Here is a 20229-nt window from a genome sequence, read left to right on the forward strand (position 1 = left end):
GGTATTCAAAAGCTGTGCAAAGACAGAGCTGCCTTGCCTTGGGGGTCATTTAGATGGGGGAAGCAGTGGAAAGGTTGTGGCTGGGTTTCCAGTGCCATCATACATCATCATTGGCTACACTGACTGAGGATGATAGGAATCCAACAACTTCTCTAGGGTGACAGGTGTCAAAGTCCAAGACATCACAGGCAGCCTCTCACTCTGGACAAGGGGACCAGGACCCAGTCTGCCATGCAGGGTGTCAAGTCCAAAGCCATATACTGCACACCTGGCCATGACAAAGCAGAGGCAGGAGTATCAGGTTGGGAACCAGGTCGCAGGACCAGGAGCACAGATCTGGAACAAGGCACTGAGATGCAGGAGACTAGCAGAAGCAAGCAGAGGCAGAAACAGGAACAGGATCACTGTTTTGGTTCATTTTCAGCACATGTAATAACGACTTCAAATTTCCCAATATACATTAGGTAGCATAATATTGGGAAAAATAAACTGTTCCTCCGTAGAGGGAGGAATCAAAAGTGAGTTGTTTTCAAAAAGTCTATTAAGACAGTATTGATGTGCCTTACTCCTTAGAGGGAGGAGGAGGAGAGAGGAGGTGGCAGGGAGGGTTTTTGTTTTTGTTTCCTTAAAAGAGGTGGGCCAAATAGGGTCACTTGTGGTTACATATGCCATTTGGATGCAAGGATCACATCAAATTGCATTCTGGACTTTCACCAAACTTTTAGAGACCATATATTTTGGCCCAATCCAACTGAGCTGTGATGACAAGCCCTTTGGTTGTTTGACACGTTATAGTCACCAGGCAGAGACTACTTTTTAGGGATCCATACAGTGGCAGTTCCACAAATGGAACATTCCATCTTCTCCAGACAGGTTTTTAAAAAGTGCTTGATTAAAATATCTCCTTTATTTATTTATTTATTTATTTATTTATTTATTTATTTATTTATTTATTTATTTATTTATTTATTTATTTATTTATTTATTTATTTATTTATTTATTTATATCCCACCCATCTGGTATATTCTACCACTCTGGGCGGCTTCCAACATTTTAAGCCATTTTAAAGGGTGATTCCACACCCTTTACCTATTTTATTACACTTGTGTTTTCATACATTAGGACTGGTGGGCCACTGTAGAAAGCTGAGACCATCTCCAGCAATTAAGCCAAACAGATTAGTTAAAGGAGAAATAATTACAGTGGTGCCTCGCTTAACGGTGATAATCCGTTCCAGGAAAATTGCCTTTAAGCAAAAACATCGTAAAGCCAAAATAAAAAGCCAGTGGCCATTTTGAAACCGCCGATCAGCTGTTGAAAAATCATCATTTTGCGAAGAATCGGTTCCCAAAGCAGGGAACCGATCATCACAAAGCGAAATTTCCCCATTTAGACCATCGTTTCGCAATCGCAATTGCGATCGCAAAAAGATCATCGTAAAGCAGATTCATCATAATGCGGAGCAATCGTAAAGCTATTGTTTTTGTCAGCCTTGGAGTGAAATCCCTTTATTGTCCCAGCTATAGTATACCCATTAAATGGGACTTGTTAATTCAATGCTTATATTAGACGCTCTTGATTCAATAGATCTAGACTACCTTGGGCTTGAAGTTGGATTTAGCCCAACATTAATCCTGACATGGGCAGTCTGTCCAAAAGGTGGCCCTTATGATGCAGGGGCTGACATGGGCAGTTTGTCCAAATGGTGGCCCTTATGATGCAGGAGCTGACATGGGCAGTCTATCCAAAAGGTGGCCCTTATGATGCAGGATCTGAGATGGGCAGTCTGTCCTAAAGGTGGCCCTTATGATGCAGGAGCTGACATGGGCATCTGTCAGAAAGGTGGCCCTTATGATACAGGAGCTGACATGGGCATCTGTCATAAAGGTGGCCCTTATGATACAGGAGCTGACATGGGCAGTCTGTCCTAAAGGTGGCCCTTATGATGCAGGAGCTGACATGGGCATCTGTCAGAAAGGTGGCCCTTATGATACAGGAGCTGACATGGGCATCTGTCCACCCTCGTGCCCCTTTGCTTGACCTTCAAGCCTCAGAGCACATGAAGGCAAGCACTCTCTTCTTTTACACTTGCTGCCACCAGGTGATCTCTAAATCACCTGTACTTCAGAAAGATTCAGGTCCACACATCAATAAAAATAAAACTTTGGTTTATTGATTACAGAGTTTGATTCATTGATATCTTCAATAGCTAATCACTCCTCAGAATTTCCCAAACTACACACTCTCTTACTCTCTCTCTTACTCTCTACACACTTAATCTGCCCCTCTGACTCTCAGACTCCGCCTCTTATAGCATCTCTCTTGACTCCGCCTCTCAGCAACATGAATACAGTACAGTATTCATAAACCATTACATAATAGAACACGAACCATAGATCTAATAAATGGAGAACGCTACAGACCTCCCCCCTTAAATATATTTGTTTGGGAGGGGAAAAACCATTTCCCTCCAGTTGCATAACTTACATATCATTTAACAGTTCAATAGGTAATGTCATTCAGTATAACAATTTCCATTCTTATTGCTATAAACATTTTAAACAACTATCATTCCTTATACTCTAAACATTTTACTAATTTCAACAATATACTTTACCTTATCATTTACACTTTATTATTATTTTTCATTAACATTACCAACCTTACAGTAATCACCATCAGGAAACATACAAAAATAATCAAACTGAGAATCAAAGTCCATTTTAGTTTTTAATAAAAGTCCTGGTATCATTCTTCATGTTGTAGTCCATCAATTCAATTTTAATCTCATTTACAAATGTCCCTTCCTCCTCCATCAGTCATTTGGCTTCCGAGGCACGATCAGAGTCTCTTTGGCAAAGTCCAAGACAGGCTCACTACTGCAGTCATCTGCAAGGCACCACACCTCTCCAAGTCCATATCTCGCAGCATCCGAAGGGAAGGTGGACTCACGGTGGTAACCACGTGCGCTGAAGACTGGTCTGGATGTTACAGCTTCTTTCAGCTGGACATACGACTGCTGGCACTCAAGAGTTCCTCTGTCGTCCACAGGCTCCTTCCTCTGCAACCTCTTCCATCATCTGGCGGTCATCGGCCACTCGGTTGTCCACAGGATGTCATCTGCTGGTTGTTTTATAACGAAGTCTGCTCTCTTTCTGGCTCGGGGCTTCACTATCTCATTTGGGGAAAGGATAGGCAGTTTTCTCTCCTCCTTCCGACCCTCTCTGGATGCGTCCCTCTTTAAGACATCAGAGCAGATGCCTTTCTCCTCGATCACATATTGTCCCATAGGTACTTTCACTGAAATATTTTCCTTATGTGGGGGATCAGTATCATGGGTCTCTTTAAGATTCTCATGTCTGTCAAGTGCAATCTTAAATGATAGGTTGCTTTTAAACGCACTGCACTGGTCATCTGATTCTGGTTCTTTATTCAGGGACATGCCAGGTAGGGGTTTGCTTTGCAAAGTTTTATGATCTAATTGTTCTGCCTCTGCCAAAAGCAATTTTCTCCCCTCTATAGTTCTCAGTTCTACTACTTCTCTTTCCTGGGCCTCGAACAAGCTTTTTCCTTTTCCAGGAGCATTTCCCAAGCTTGGCTCTGTCATCTCTAAGGACTTTTCTTTGTATAAAAGCTTCTTATCCAGGCAAGACCTTGCAGGGTATTCAGTGGACAACGAAGTGTCAGCTTCAAATCAATCTACCACAATAATCTGCTCCTGAGCCAAACTGTTTTTATTTGAGGTTTTCAGAAGCATGAGATCAGCTACAGCAACACTCTTCAGCTGGGTAACCACGGAAACATCTCTCTCCAGGCTCCTATCTGATACTGTAACAATTTCAGCTGCAGAGGGTGATTCCTCGCCTCCTGGTGAGAGTGTAAGTGCATAAGCACTCTTAACATGCTCTATTGACTGCAACCCATCTCCATATTTCTGGTCTTTGTCAGTCACAGATTTCTCTGGGCGTTCAGTGGTTAGTGTTGTACCATCTTTCAAAGTACTATCCTCCCTCTGTTCCTCACTACAGGAAGGAACATTAAGGGTTTTCACAATACTTTCATCAGCCATTTTGGTTACCTCATGGTCCTTTTCTGAACTGGAGCATCCCTGCATAGATTCAGAGGTTAGGGAATCAACTTTCTTCTCTTACTTCCAGTCACTAAAATATTTCTACTTCAAGCAAAGGCTTTCTCCTTTCTTCCCTCAGATCTGCTCTGACCCTTGGCTTCTGCTTTTTCACAAGCGCTCTCTACCCCTAGACCCTTGAGCCTTAAGCTAGCTTTCTGGTCCTCAGATCCTGAGGTAAAATACAAGAGTTTCCTTTCAGAGTCATTCCTTAACTCTGGGTTCAGAAGCTCCCACTACTAAGTTTTTCCCAAAAGCTCTAGTGAGGAACCAAACTTCTTTGCCACAGACCTCTGCCTAAAAAGGTACCCTTGACTCAAGGAAAATTCTTTTTAAACTCAGGCTTGACTGGAATTCTTTGAGTTCAACTCAGGCTTCACTGGATTTCTTCGAATCCTACCGCTGCCACCAAATGTGGCATCCACCCTTGTGCCCCTTTGCTTGAACTTCAAGCATCAGACCACATGAAGGCAAACACTCTCTTCTTTTACACTTGCTGCCAACAGGTGATCTCTAAATCACCAGTACTTCAGAAAGATTCAGGTCCACACATCAATAAAAATAAAACTTTGGTTTATTGATTACAGAGTTTGATTCATTGATATCTTCAATAGCTAATCACTCCTCAGAATTTCCCAAACTACACACTCTATTACTCTCTCTCTCTTACTCTCTACACACTTAATCTGCCCATCTGACTCTCAGACTCCACCTCTTATAGCATCTCTCTTGACTCTGCCTCTCAGCAACACGAATATTCATAAATCATTACATAATAGAACACAAACCATAGATCTAATAAATGGAGAATGCTACAGTGGCCTTTATGATACAGGAGCTGATATGGGCAGTCTGTCCTAAAGGTGGCCTTTATGATGCAGGAGCTGACATGCACAGTCTGTCCTAAAGGTGGCCCTTATGATACAGGAGCTGACATACACACTGTCCTAAAGATGGCCCTTATGATGCAGGAGCTGACATGCACAGTCTGTCCTAAAGGTGGCCCTTATGATGCAGGAGCTGACATGCACAGTCTGTCCTAAAGGTGGCCCTTATGATGCAGGAGCTGACATGCACAGTCTGTCCTAAAGGTGGCCCTTATGATGCAGGAGCTGACATGCACAGTCTGTCCTAAAGGTGGCCCTTATGATGCAGGAGCTTACATGCACAGTCTGTCCTAAAGGTGGCCCTTATGATGCAGCAGCTGACATGCACAGTCTGTCCTAAAGGTGGCCCTTATGATGCAGGAGCTGACATGCACAGTCTGTCCTAAAGGTGGCCTTTATGATGCAGGAGCTGACATGCACAGTCTGTCCTAAAGGTGGCCCTTATGATACAGGAGCTGACATGCACACTGTCCTAAAGATGGCCCTTATGATGCAGGAGCTGACATTTTATTTATTTATTTATTTATTTATTTATTTATTTATTTATTTATTTATTTATTTAATTTATATGCCGCCCACTGTACCCAGAGGTCTCTGGGCGGCTTACAATAATTAAAATTCAATACAATAAAATGATTAAAATACAATTAAAATTGCCATCATCAGGACCCACAGTTGTTATTTCAATTAAAAGCCTTCTGGAACAGGAAAGTTTTGACCTGGCGCCGAAATGTCATCAACGTCGGCGCCAGATGAATTTCAGTTGGGAGGGCGTTCCATAGTCTAGGGGCAGCTGCCGAGAAGGCCCTTTGTCTACAAGCCATCCCTCTTACCTCTCTGAGGGATGGCTCTTTCAAAAGGGCCCCCTGGCTAGATCTTAACTGCCGGGTAGGCTCATATGGAAGGAGGCAGTCCTTCAAGTATCCAGGGCCCAAGCCGTTTAGGGCTTTATATGTCAAAACAAGCACTTTGAATTGGGCTCGGGCAGCAACTGGTAACCAATGTAAATTGAACAGAATCGGCTTGATGTGATCTCTAGCGGCTCCACCACTCACCAGCCGCGCAGCTCGATTCTGGACCAGTTGCAGTCGCCGGACCGTCTTCAAAGGCAGCCCCACATAGAGCGCATTGCAATAATCTATACGAGATGTTACCAGTGCGTGTGTAACTGTCATGAGACTCCGCTCGTCCAAGTAGGGCCGCAGCTGGTACAGTGGGGTCTCTACTTAAGAACTTAATCCGTATTGGAAGGTGGTTCTCAAGTTGAAACGTTCTTATGTTGAATCTGCATTTCCCATAGGAATGCATTGAAATCCGTATCTGCTCTTTTCCGTCCATAGAAACTACAGTGGAACCTCTACTTAAGAACTTAATCCATTTTGGAATGGTGTTCTTAAGTTGAAACGTTCTTAAGTTGAAGCAAAATTTCCCATAGGAATGGACTGAAAACCAATTAATCCGTTCTGGCTGGTTTTTTTTGTTATGTAGAGGTGGGTTTGTACATTGAAGCATTAGTTCCCATAGGAACTAATGCAAAGCTGGTTAATACATACTCTACCACTAGGGGGAGAATTTTTTTTTTAACCTAAGATGACCTTAAAAAAAGAGCAGGAAAGGTTTTTTTCCTGTTCTTATCTTGGATTTCTGTTCTCAAGTAGAAGAAAAATTTAGCAAATGGAGCTGTTCTTAAGTTGGATTCTTCTTAAGTAGAGACGTTCTTAAGTAGAGACCCCACTGTATAATTTCCGCAGCTGAAGGAAGGCGCCTCTGGCCACCGAGTCCACCTGGGCTTCCAAAGTTAGACTGGGGTCCAGGAGCACCCCCAGGCTGCGGACCCTGTCCCTTAGGGGGAGTGTAACCCCATTCAGGGCAGGGAAATGGCCCTCCAACCTGTCCGGCGAAGCACCCACTAACAGCACTTCCGTCTTGTCTGGATTGAGTTTCAATTTATTAACCCTCATCCAGTCCATTATCAGGTCCAGACACGAGTTCAGCACAGAAACTGCCTCACCTGGATTGGTGGAAAACGAGAGGTAGAGCTGAGTGTCATCAGCCTATTGTCGTCAGCATATTGCTGACTCCTCAGCCCAAACCTCCTGATGACCTCTCCCAGCGGTTTCATGCACAGTCTGTCCTAAAGGTGGCCCTTATGATGCAGGAGCTGACATGCACAGTCTGTCCTAAAGGTGGCCCTTATGATACAGGAGCTGACATGCACAGTCTGTCCTAAAGGTGGCCCTTATGATGCAGGAGCTGACATGCACAGTCTGTCCTAAAGGTGGCCCTTGGCAGTTTGTGTTGTCCTGCCAACTCCTGCGACATTGCTGGAACCAGTTGTATTGGCTCTTGCCTTTCCATTGGACCATTTCAGCAACGTGGAGAGGGGGGATCTGGCTGCTTGGGTAACAGCCTATCCTCCATCTTACTGTACCCAGGCTTCATGCTCTGGAGAGGACTCGATTCAGAGCATGTTACCATAGTCTCTCGAGACTGAAGGATGCCTGTGCTATGCTATGAATCTTCATTTCATTAGATCCATTGGAATGAACAGGACTGAAGTTACTTGTGATTAGTAGGTCTTAGTCATTTCAATGGTCTGCTCCAGGTAGGACTAATAGTAGATTTATCCCCTGATCAATCAATACATGCTGTGCTGTTATATCTGAAGTTTTATTTTCTGTATCCTATACTTGGCAGTATGTCTACTTCCCCATTTACAGTGCTGATTTGGTTGATTCCAGCTAGACGACACAAGATGTATATCATTACTTGAGCTGTAATTTCAACGTTTTCATGCTTGAAATGGTTTCTTGCCTTTAGGGTATGCTTTTTAAATGACAGTTTGTTCCAATGATGTAAAGCCATATTAGAGCTTTCATTAACTAGGACTTCTTGTTTGGAACTGCTGTACCAAGCTTTCTGAGGTGGAGTTCTGGGGGGAAATGGGTCATACTCTTCTTTTTCCATGTTATAAATTTGCTTCAAATTCAAGCCTACCTCCATCCTGTTAGTGTAAAAATGCCGTATTGTTTTCTGTACAAGATTGGAGATTTACATTTTTATGTTAATTGCTTCAGCTCTGATACATTTAAAGGGTATTATACCCTGAGGGCCAATTCTACTTAAATTAAATAAGTTAATGTACATTAAAGCCTTAGGAGGCTTGACAGTGATTCTTCAAATTGTGTTTGTTAAATAAAAGAGTCAATATGTTAAGGGTTGCACATATATTACTAACAAATGATTGCACAGATATTTGGCTCATAACTGTGGACTAAATGGCATGACATTTTCATGGGGAAATTAATTGCTTCAACATGTGTTATATAAAATTACTGGATCATTGGAGATTGTACTTGGATGCTGTAAAATTGTTCAGTCACCAAGTCATGAATCCTAAATGCACGCATGCACTCATGCACATGCATGCACGCACACTTAATGAATAATGATGCAATTTAGGCTCCAAGATAAGCTGGCTGTGGTAGGTTTGAAATGGGCAGAGGTTCCTTCTGCCAGCACAACTGCCCTTATGCCAGCACAACTACACTTATGCTGGCCTAGCCCTCTGTGGTGGCTGAACCTAGATCTCCCAGCACAACACTGCGCCAGCATAAAATCGGCCAGCACAAAGAGCCGAGAACAGTGGAGAAGGGGAGGGGCAGAGCTGAATTATGCCAGATCCAAAACCCACTTGGCTCACACCCAAAACCTTTTCTGCCGGCACAAGTTAGGCCAGGATCATCCTAAGTAATTTCCAGCACATGGAATCCAAAGGGAGCTTTCAAAATAATTGAGGTCCAAATCCTCCTACCTCTCAGCTGACTTCAGGATACAGCACGACTACCAACCAATCAGTATATACCACCAGTATATAAACCCCATCCAAGGAAGCCTTAACTCAGATAGCCAAATGTGTGGCATGGGACCCTGTCTCCACCGCATGCAAGGAGACCCCTGGGTGTTGACGGTGGCTCCCTATGGGAAATTCCACTTTGCACCGCAGAACACTCCACCAGGAGACTTAGCACAAAAAAAACCACCCCAAAACAGATAAGTTTCTTTCTGACATCTCTCTGCCTAGTGTCCTAAAAGGTGGACCCCTCCAACAACGCAGCTGGCAACAACAAAGAAACATCCAGAAACCTTCCAGTCCCCAACAGAATACCTGGGTAGGTGAAACACAGACAGCCACAAAACTGTGGTGTTGTTAGTCCTTGACACATTTCCCTGAGCAATTAATTCACTGATGTCTGTGAAAGGGCTGTGGACTGTACTTTGAAACTTTTCACCCCCAGCAGATGGACACACACATACGCCTAGGGAACTGGGACAAGAAAAGCAGCCACCTTCCAGGTAAGTAAATGGAATGAGGAATAGACTCCCACTGGGCAGAGTGCCTGGGGTAAGACTAGAGATGGGGGTATTCATATTCATATATGAATATCCCCGCACAGGTGGCGTTAATGAGGGTCCATTCCCATGGGGCCGGACGGTCCACTCACCAATCCGCCGCAGACACAGACGGTGTGATTCTACCAATGGCTCCGCAGTGCGCGATCCACTTGGCACTCCTGGCAGGAGGCAGGAGGACTAGCCTCGCTGCAAGGTTGAAGAGTGACAAGCAGATCACATGCTGCAGAGCAATTGGTAGAATCACTATGTCCGTGTCCATGGCAGATCAGTGAGTGGACCGTCCGACCCCGTGGGGCTGGACCATCATTAACACCACCTGTGCGGGGATATTCGAATATGAATACCTCAATCTCTGGTTAAGACACATCTCCCTTCGCCTTTCTCATGAGAGTACTTCTCACTCTGGTTTCTCACTAGCAACAAAGAAGGCTTCAGTTTCCCTCTCAGCCCTGTCCTTGACTCACAAGTTGAATGCAAACAGCTGCACTAGGAGACAAAGACCCCTTTTGCCACCTGTGACTTCCAGGACTGGAGTGAATTTGTTGTGAGAAAACTAAAACCGGCATCTGCACAAGAGACTTTAGGAAAACTGCAAAGCCCTTGAGCCAGGTCAGGCCACATCTCCCCGGCACTCCCTCCAGCTCCCTCCCCACAGCAGCACCATTTGCAGTGCAAAAGAAGCAAAGGCCTCCCATCCTCTCCCTTCCATGCTGTGCCAGGGCTTTGAGTATTGTCCCTCTCTCATCTTTCCACAGGCAGCTGTGCAATAGGTGCAGCTCCCAAACAACTCAGCTGTGTGTGACCATAGCCACAGAACAGCAGTGAGAGCTCCTGGCTGAGCCTTGCATCTGCACCCTAGCAGTGGTCTGTCAGACAACTATGGCTCAGTTGTAGCACAGCTACACAAAGACACTTTGCACATGTCTCTTTGCTGTCTGTCTGCTCATTGTCTAAGATATAAAGTTGCTGCCGAGAGGAGATAACAATGCTCAGGCACACTATTATCTAAGATCCTTCCCTCTGAACCTGCTCAATAAAATACCATGTACGACAACTATGAGTCATGTTTGTTTATTCTTGCTATTACACAAGGAAACTTAGGGACATTATTATAGGAAAGGATGTTGCAGGAAAAAGGGAGGGACACAAACCCCATTTTCATTCATAGTGTCAGGAGAAGGGTGGGAGGAACATGGCAGAAGAAACCCATGGGTTGCTTTCAGTTGGGGGTTATCCAATCCGGACTCACAAGACTGAGAGGGGCGGGATATTAGTGGAAAGGACCCACACTGGCCCCTCAATCATGAGCCAGGAGAGTGAGATGAAAGTGGAAGGGATTCAAGCTGTCACACACACACACACACACACACACACACACACACACACACACACACACACACACACACACACACACACACACACACACACACACACACACACACACACACAGGTCATCCAGTAGGCTGGGGCTGGGTGGACTGGATTCAAGCTGTCTCACACACACACACACACACACACACACACACACACACACACAGGTCATCCAGTAGGCTGGGGCTGGGTGGACTGGATTCAAGCTGGCTCCCCAATCACGATCCAGACATCTAAGGGGGGGGCAGGGGGGACCCAAGCTAGCTGCCCAATCTTAGGCAAGCAAGGAAGGAAGAGCCCAAGCGCAACCTCTGAACAGAACTGCTGGATAGCTCCATGAGTTAAGCATCTGGCTCAGAGCCAGAGGTTGGGAGTTCCATTTCCCACTGTGCCTCCTTGACAGGGGGCTGGACTCAGTGATCCCTCGGGTCCCTTTCGGCTGTGACGTTCTAAGATTACCCAAGCAGGAAAGAGGGAGGAAGATGGAGAGTGGAAGGGCCGGACCTTGAGCTGTGCAGGGTTATGTTGGATGGATTGCAATGTCTATGGTTCTCTGGAAATCACAGCCTCAGAATTGTTCCCTAGGGACAGCTCTGCACTACATTAGTCACTATTCTTGCCACTGATTATGAGCTAGAAGATTGGGAAGAAGGAGTAACATGGGGGTCAATCCCACAAAAGAGGGTGCCATTGTATGCAGGGAGGTGGCAAGGAGCAATCAGGTGGGCTTGGGTGGGGAGTCGTATGCAAATGTTTTGGTCTGTGGATGACAGCTCTTTAGCTACAGGAAAGTGGGGATTGGGCAGGGCTCACCGTGGTCGGGCGACACCTTGGAGTCCCTCATGACCCAAAGTCTGCAAGGGCCACATAGTCCTGCAGCTGTTACCCTTGTGGATCTTGACTCTGGGATACTCCACACAAACATGCACATTCAATTGTACATTAGGGGCCATTGCTGATAACAGTTCTCACCTCCAAGGGGATCTTGTGCTCCAGTGGCAAAATATGTAGCATGGCACACACTAGCAACAAGTTTGCTTTGCTGGAGACCTGACCTGCTGGCCATGGCTGATTGCTGGGTAAAGTTTGGTGTGTAATGAATAGGAAGGAAACTTACAGATGCTGATGGTCATGTTTCCTCCTCTCAAGGCATTCGGGACTATCCTATGTGGCCCTTCCTGTGGACAATGTGCCTTGAGGACTGGATGGGTTAGCCGGTATAATGAAGAACTCCAGAAGACCAGGATGATAAAAAAAACTGTTCTTGAGCCACCTCAAGGAGCAGCAGACAGAGCAATGGAAAATCACCAGCAGACACCCTATGGCCACCCTCTCAGTGAGAATGTCAGTGGAGGGGAACCACCTGCCCTGGATCTGCCACCAACTTGAGAGACACCTGGCAGATCTCTTGCGCATTGTCAGCTATGCCCAGCAGAGGCTGCAGTTTCCCAGGGAGCACCAATGCTTGCCGTTCACATCAGTGTGGATCATGGGTACGGATCCACCTTGTAGACGTGAAGGTGGACTGCTAGGGACAGAGGCACCATCTCTCTTACACTTAAGGTGGGGGACAAACATTCCTTGCTTTTCCCTCCAGAATGAGTCTCCAGCCATCATGGAACAGTAGGGGGGGCTCCCCACAGAGGATATACGATGTTCATTGGGGATCTTGCCAGACACCCATTGCACTAGCCAGTCTTCTCCTCATGAGATATCCCCCAGTGTGGACTTTTCCACCTGATGGAAGCCCTTGCGGTGCATCAAAGGAAGCGTATGAGAGACCTCCATGATGATCCCTCCCCCTTCACCACTGTCTGTATGTTTTAATCTCTGGTTTCAAGCAGCCTGATCGCCTAAGTGAGTCATGGGTATATTGAATGCCAAAATCCTTTAGAATTATGCAGCCATTACTTAAGGATCTGAAGAAACTTTTTTCAGAAGGGGAGAAAGAGGTACGGAACAGAACCTTTCTGCTCAGAAACTCTGTCAAGTCATAACTGAAAGGAACAGATTCAGACACAAATGCTAGGGATTATTCACATTTGCTCTTCAGCAGTTCAAAAGGGGGGAAATGCAGATTATCTCTGAAATGCTACTGACAAGCCTCTCCTCCTTCCCATTACATAATTTTACTCAAACAGGCCGCTTTGCTTGTCAATTGAAAATTAAATTGGTGAATACGTCACTTAATGCATGACACTGTTCACTGTTGGTACAAACATGGCTCACAGCAATTTGCATAGAAGAGTAGCTGAGGCTTGAATTCAGCTGTGACACACATGACTTGTTTTAGTCTGAACATCCATAACATCCAGGCTCCATGAAAAAGATCATCTACAACAGTGGTCAGGGAACAGGGATAAATTACCCCAAATGGGGTAAAAATGAAAATCCTGGGGGTAATGAGGATGGTTGCAGCAGGCATTTTACCCCCAGGCATTTTATTTCTGACAATGCTGTGAGGTAGGCGGTTGTTCCATCATGGGGAAAGCGAGCCCTGGCGAGGAACTGCACAGGGCACCCGCCTGCCCTTCTTGCCTCCAAACTGGGGGGGGGGGGGGGGGAGAAAGCAGCATACCAGGCCAGCTGGACTCTTTGCCTGGCAGAGCCCTGGCTGGGGCTCTCCTTCCTGCCCGCGCCCACATACCTGGTGCGTTGGCGAGGAGGCCCCTTTCCCATCCTGCCTCACCTGACCTTATGGCCAGTGGACCTCCTGGCCCTGTGGCACCCACCTCCCCTCGCCAAGGACGCGCTTTCCCAGCGGTGTGGCGGCTCCAGACTGGCTTCCCGGGTGGTGGCCACAGGTCCCGGGCGAACACAGAGGCCGGTGGGTTGGCCGCGGACAGCGAGAGCCAAGGGGGGGTAATATCGACATATATAAATGGGGGGGAGGTAAAAAAGTTCCCTGACCCCTGATCTACAACATACATGTCACCATCTGTAGAGAAAAAGGGGAACCCTTTGGGTAGTGGTGGAGGTTTTACTAAGGAGTAAGTGAAGCTTTCTATCTCATCACAAAGACGGTGCCAAGGGAAAAACTGCTGGAAGTATCATCCAGCAGAAGTACAAAGGAACAACTTCATCTGTATATAAACAAATAAGAGAAATTATATTTAATATGATGCACTTGGCTAAAATGAGTAATGTATCACATTTGAAGTGGCATATCTCCAAAGATCAGTTCCTGCTAAACAAACTACAATAGAGATAGGTCCATGTCTTCACTCTCTGCTTGCAGATTTACTAAAAGCATTTAGCTGATTTACAGCAAAATGGACCATAGACTGATCCAGCAGTGGTCTTCCTAGGATCTTATGTGTCGTGTGATATAGTAACTGTCCATAAATAATTTCAGAGAATATCTTTCTTGGTGACAGGTCAGTTAGTCATTAACAAGATTAATGTTTGCCAAGGAATATTGCAATTCCATTAGTACCTTCTTTGACCCTTATGCCATTCTCATTTTGGTTATTCTGTAAATCAGGAATGCAAACACACAAACAAGGTTGTAGTGCAATGTCTGTTCATTTCACACCACAATAGTTGCAAGCAGCGTACAAACTGAAGAGAAACTCTTCTACATCTAAGGTGGACTAACTAGAGTTATAAAAGATTTATTTCATTACTATTCTCATCCTTCTGGAAGCACAACATTTTGTTCCCAAAGAATGCATGTACCAGATATTAATTTACACTACATTTTTCAGTGTCACTTATAATCCATGACTCATGCCCAGTGAACCAAAGATCTGCCCACTTTGCTATAATAAAAATCCTTGATTGAACTTGCAGTGGCTGATCTGTCTTGTTGCTTAACAAAGTAAGGGTTAAGTGCATCATGGCATACAATAGATTTTCTATATGCAGTCAGAATGAATGATTTCTACACTATCCACAGCTCAGTTAAATTAAAGTACGAGCTATTCCAGTTGATTCCCATTGACTTCAACTGAACTATATCAATTTAAATCCAAGTGCATCTTCTACATGTGTTCTGAACTGGGCTGTAAAGATGGTGCTATGCATGACGCAAGATTAGAAAATGAAAACATATACAGTACACATACACATCAGAAAATCATTACAGTAACCAGAGCTGCTTCACTCATTCACAGATTACTCTTTTGTCTCATTTCTTTTAAAGCTTCTTTCTGGAAACTAAGCTCATTGCAAGAAGCAGCCTATCCTCAGACTGTTTGTTCTAATGTGAGCTTGCCTCAATCCACATTCAGCAAATTACCTTCCTTTTGTTCTGTAATTGATCAACTGGGAGTTAGCTGGGCTGGAAGGATATAATGGCGTAAGAGGATGAAATAAGCATTTGCCTTCACCTGTGATCTGACTCTAAGTGCTCCTGGCTCCCATTTTCCAAAACCCAGACAGCTCTATTAAAAAGTAAAACCTTATTTGCTGAAACCAAACCTTTGAAATAGCATGGCATTGGTAAATGTAGAACATATTTTGGGGAAGAGCTTTTTGGTGGAAGAGGAGTGGCAGATTTGGCAGGAGAAATTCCAAAGAGCGTAGCACCACCTGCACACAGCAAATTTTACACTACTGCATAAAATACTCAGGTACCTGACAGATAAAAAAAAATAATAGGTATAAACAGTGTGTGTCACTGAATGATGCAGTAACCTAGGAACTAAGAAAGCAATAAGTATCATTGCTAGCCCCTGCTTTTCGAATAAAAATGATTTTATAATATTGAACATTTTTTCCTTCAAATATACACACCCTCCTTGATTTTCCCTTTCTGCGAGGCACACTCTTGGGGAGGTGGGGGGGTTGAGAACACAAGGACTGAAAACACTGGATAGATTTTTATTTTTAGGAAAATCCAGGCTGAAATCCCAGCTGAGGTAGGACACTCACAAGGTGGTCTTGCTGCCAAGATTTCATCCCACTGTTTCTTGGCTTGGGATGAGGTCCTTGAAGGACGATTAAAAAATAAAATAAAATAAAATTTAAAGGTGAATGAAAATCTTTCTGAACTCTCTGTTTGTAGCTCCAGGATAATAATGTTCACTTTAGTGCAAGTACATCATTAATTAGTAGTTCTAACAGCTTATTTATTCAGATTCATTTATAAAATCTCTACAAATCAATTCCTATCCTCCCAACATCTCCTACATCTTGGGATGCTTGCCATTTTTACAATTGCAAAGCTAAGGAAAGGACACTGGATGCTTAAAGCATTCGATGTCACTATGTTAATTGATTCCATTATGGGCCAGTTTCTTCAAGCCTTACCACCAGCACCCTGCACTTCCCCTTTGTTCTTTCTTCACCATTACAAGGCTGTACCTCCCGTTTCTTCCCCTCCCATTCTCTGCATTATTTATAACCCACCCATTCTTTCTGGTTCTCCAGTTCAGTCTCTATTCTGTCTCTCCATATTCTGGACTAACAGTAGCTTCTTGTCCACAATACAATTTACACATCAGGACAATCAAGTGCTGAGGCACACCCATTTCTTTCACGCTCTACGTGATAGTAGAGGAGAATTGAGGAGATAGGCTTTGTGCACACCAGTCCCTTGTATTTATCATACCCAATAGAGAAAGCCAGCATAGGCTTATCAATGAAACACCATATCTCCTTAGAAGACCTTTGGGTGTGTTGGGAGTGGGGGAAACAAAAATAAACTGCAATAGTTCTAAGAGGTCTTAGATGTTGTGTGAGCCTGATAGAAGATAAATGTGCGTGTAGTTTTATTCTTAATTTTTATTATATTTCCATTTTATTCCAGCCATGAAAACAGAAATCTAATACAGTACTGATACACTGTATATTACTGCTCATAAAGTTCCTTGTTGGAATAGCAAACTAGATGCATTGCAAAACTGTTTCAAAGTAACTTTTGACTATTATCTGGGATAATTTGTTTCATGAGTAGGGAAAAAAAGTTCACCCAATAAACTCAAAGCACACGTCATAATCTGTTAGGCAACAATACGTACTGGAACAATGGAAATAAACAGAAGTAGTGGGGGAAAACCGTTTGTATGTGCTTGACATATCTTTTTCCAGGGCTGCACAAAGTGTGACCTTAAAGCCAAACCCAACCCACCACCTGTTTTTGTCTCTGCCGGGGGCAGTCAGAGGAAGAGGACTGTCAAGAATCTGGCAGCAAAAGTGTGACCTATTGCAATATTTGATGCTATATAAAGAGACATGATTAAGCTTGCATCTTACATGTACAGCAGCTTAGGAAATATACTGACTTAATTAGGAAAATTGGATAATGATGAGTGGGCAGCTGCAAAGGGACCAGGGGACTAAACCCATCCCTTTTTCATTTTTCAAAATAAGATGCAAAGCATATTTTCAGTACTAGTTTGACTGCAAACAACTGGACTTTCCAGCCACCAAATAAAAGCTTGTACCAACAGTTGATGGACTCTGGGATAGACTTAACAATGACATTTGCAATAATCTTAGAACTACGAAGCTGGAAGGGACCATATGGATCATCAAGTCAAGTCCCTGGCAAAGAGGCACAGTGAGAAATCAAACTCCCAACCTCTGGCTGTGCAAGATACCCAAAGCACTGAACTATCCAGCAATAGAGAGGGAAATGTTGAAAACTTAATTTACTATTCTTACTGAGTTGCCATTCTTATAAAGATTGAGCAAAACAAAACCATTTTGTAAATTTCATCTGTTTTTCTTAATAATTTTATTATACATATTAAGGAAGCAAAATCAAGACAAGTTGTTTGGAGATACTGACCTCTAGTTAAGTAATATCTCCATGTCTAGATACTATTGTAAGATTTACAATGCTTGTCCACATGTATAATCTTCAATAATTTCAGTTTCTTCATTGTCAACATTGAAATTATATAATTCTTCTCTAGCCATTATTTTTGTCTTCCTAATGTTCGTTCAGCTGCAGTTCTGCTTTGGAACTTTCACTTTCATAAGGAGTCATTTCTAGTCACTGCTGGTTTCTGCCAGTAATATGGGGTTGTATCTTAAACTATTGATATTTCTTCCACTTATTTTCACACTTCATTCTTTTTTCATCCAGCTTTTCACGTTATATATTCTGCACACAAATTGAACAGGCAGGGAGATAAAATACACCCTTTTCTGACCATTTTGCCTATATGAAACCATTCTGTTTCTCTTTATTTTGTCCTAACTGTAGCTTCTTGTAGGTTATGCATTAAGACAATCAAGTACTGTACTGATTCACATGTTCTCATGATCCACACAGTAGGCTTTGCTGTAGCCTATAAAACACAGAATATACTTTTTTGAACACTTTGTATGCTCCAATAGCCAACATATATTTGCAATATGATTTCTAGTGCCTCTTCCTTTTCAGAATCTAGCTTGAACATCTGGCACTTCTCACTCCATATAGGGTAAATGTATTTCTTGCAAATGCAGTAGATACCAATTACTTAAAGTTAGGAAACTAACAATATTTGGCCCGCAGTGGCCTTATTTGGCAATGAGTTCCAAGAGAAATTACTGGACCGCTACTGCCATCACTATATTTCAATTTCTATTTGGAACCATGGCAGTGGCACGGGAAGTCAGAAGGGTCAGGATACACAATTGATGATTAGCACACTCTCTGAAATAGCCTTCCTCATGCTGCTGCTGTCCACATGTTGAACTGCAACTCAAATTATTTTGGGTTTTTGTTTTTTTGTTTGTTTTTATAAAAGGAGAATCACATCCCACAGGGTCACAATTCTCCTCTAAAACAAGGTGTGGGCTCATTGTATACTTTATTTTAGCAAATGAATTAATGAATGTGATATTTTTTTAAAAAAAACAGTAGTGTCTGGTCATTTCTGGATTTATTTGGAGTGCTCACTTCTTCAAAGATATCCCCCAGAACTTTGCCAGCTTTGAGCAGAGCTATCAACAATATAACTCTTATTAATGACTAGAAGATAGCTTCTCAGAACTCAAGAACTTGTTGGGAAAAACATGGCCTATAAATAAAACAAACAAATAAATCAGTAAGAACTAGCAATCAGGGATTAAAAAAGAACATACTCTTTAATAGGCACACATGTGGTGCTTGCTCTTCAGCAGTTGGAGAACGGCTCCTCATAGATACAGTACAACAGGAAGACCCTACTGACACCCTCCCTATTGATGCTGCTGTTCAAATCAATCAAATGTGGATCCTTCTTTGTTTGGAACAAGGGCACATCCAGACCCAACTTGGACACCCCTCCCCCCAATATAGATAGAAAAACTGTAAAAACTCAGGGTTTCATTTGATTGCTGTTCAGTTATTATTATTTTTTGCAGCTAACATTCTCAAAATCACTGTACAGATCTTACCAAAGACCTTTCCGCTTGCTGAAATTACTTGTGTAATTTTGCTGAAACTACTCATTGAAATCACTTTATCACTGCACTCAGGGTCTAGCCAGTGTGAGCCTTGTTAGCATTTTCTACAGTCACCAGTTCTCAGCTGCTTGAGCACTTGCTTAAGCCAAAGCAAAGGTTTACCCTTTTCCAAGGCTCCTCATTTCTCACTGTAGCCACAGGAGTTCCTCCACAAAGCCCAGCTTCCTCTTCCACAAAGACTTAAACAAGACAGGATTTTTACATACAAAGAATCCACAACAACAAATTTTGTTTTGCAGGTGATTTATGATCCTGTCTTGTTTGAGTGCAATAAATTATAATCTTAGATTATCATCAATCTATTTTCATGATAATCTATTTACATTATTGACTGAAATAAAAGTAGAGTTAATACCGCTTGTTCACATAGTAGTTTAATAAGTCAAGATTCCTGGCTTAAAGATATTTGCAATTGTGTTCATTGTTTTTGTAAATCCTTACAACATGGAAGGTCAATATTGTTATGCCTACATTGTGGCTGGAGACCTGAGTGTAAGCAAAGGAACCAATTACTTAGGAAGGTAGTGAGTGCTCCAACGCTGGAGGCATTCAAAAGAAAACTAGACAACCATCTGTCAGACCTGCTTTGATTTGCATTCCTGCATTGAGCAGAGGGTTGGACTTGATGGTCTTATATGCCCCTTCTAACTCAAGTGTTCAGTAATTATCCAGTAAACTAATTAAAACATAGCTCTGCTACTATGCCATGTTGACATCTAGTATTTTAAAATAGTACACCACTATACAATACCATAAGCATCAAAAGAATACCAAGTATACTTTGTAGGCCAGACCTGACAAAATATTTCATATTCCCGGGACTGCTCCAGGAGCAATTCTATACATGGGATACCACAAAAAAAATCTTTCTTTAGAACGGGACATTTGACATGAATTGCTCATAAATGATTCATTGAGTTGAGGCTGGATAACTGTAACAGGCACTTGTCCCAAGTATTTATTTATACATGACTATTGCTCGTTGATGCTAGAAACCCAAGGAGTTGGTGCAAAGCATTAAAGTGCAGAAAATTAACGATTAG

The 20229-nt window shown here is 43.2% G+C and overlaps 1 long non-coding RNA gene across 1 annotated transcript in view; it reads left to right on the top strand.

Annotated features, from left to right (window-relative positions):
- LOC140705685 (uncharacterized) overlaps positions 1-9371 on the top strand; it is a 30588-nt gene extending 21217 nt beyond the window's left edge. The window contains exons 2-3 of the long non-coding RNA XR_012085150.2: positions 9110-9186; positions 9313-9371. This is a non-coding gene — a long non-coding RNA (uncharacterized LOC140705685). The remainder of the gene's footprint in view (positions 1-9109; positions 9187-9312) is intronic.
- Positions 9372-20229: the final 10858 nt, after the last annotated feature.

Source organism: Pogona vitticeps, chromosome 3, assembly GCF_051106095.1.
Source record: "Pogona vitticeps strain Pit_001003342236 chromosome 3, PviZW2.1, whole genome shotgun sequence".
In the NCBI taxonomy this organism is placed as follows: Eukaryota; Metazoa; Chordata; class Lepidosauria; order Squamata; family Agamidae; genus Pogona; species Pogona vitticeps.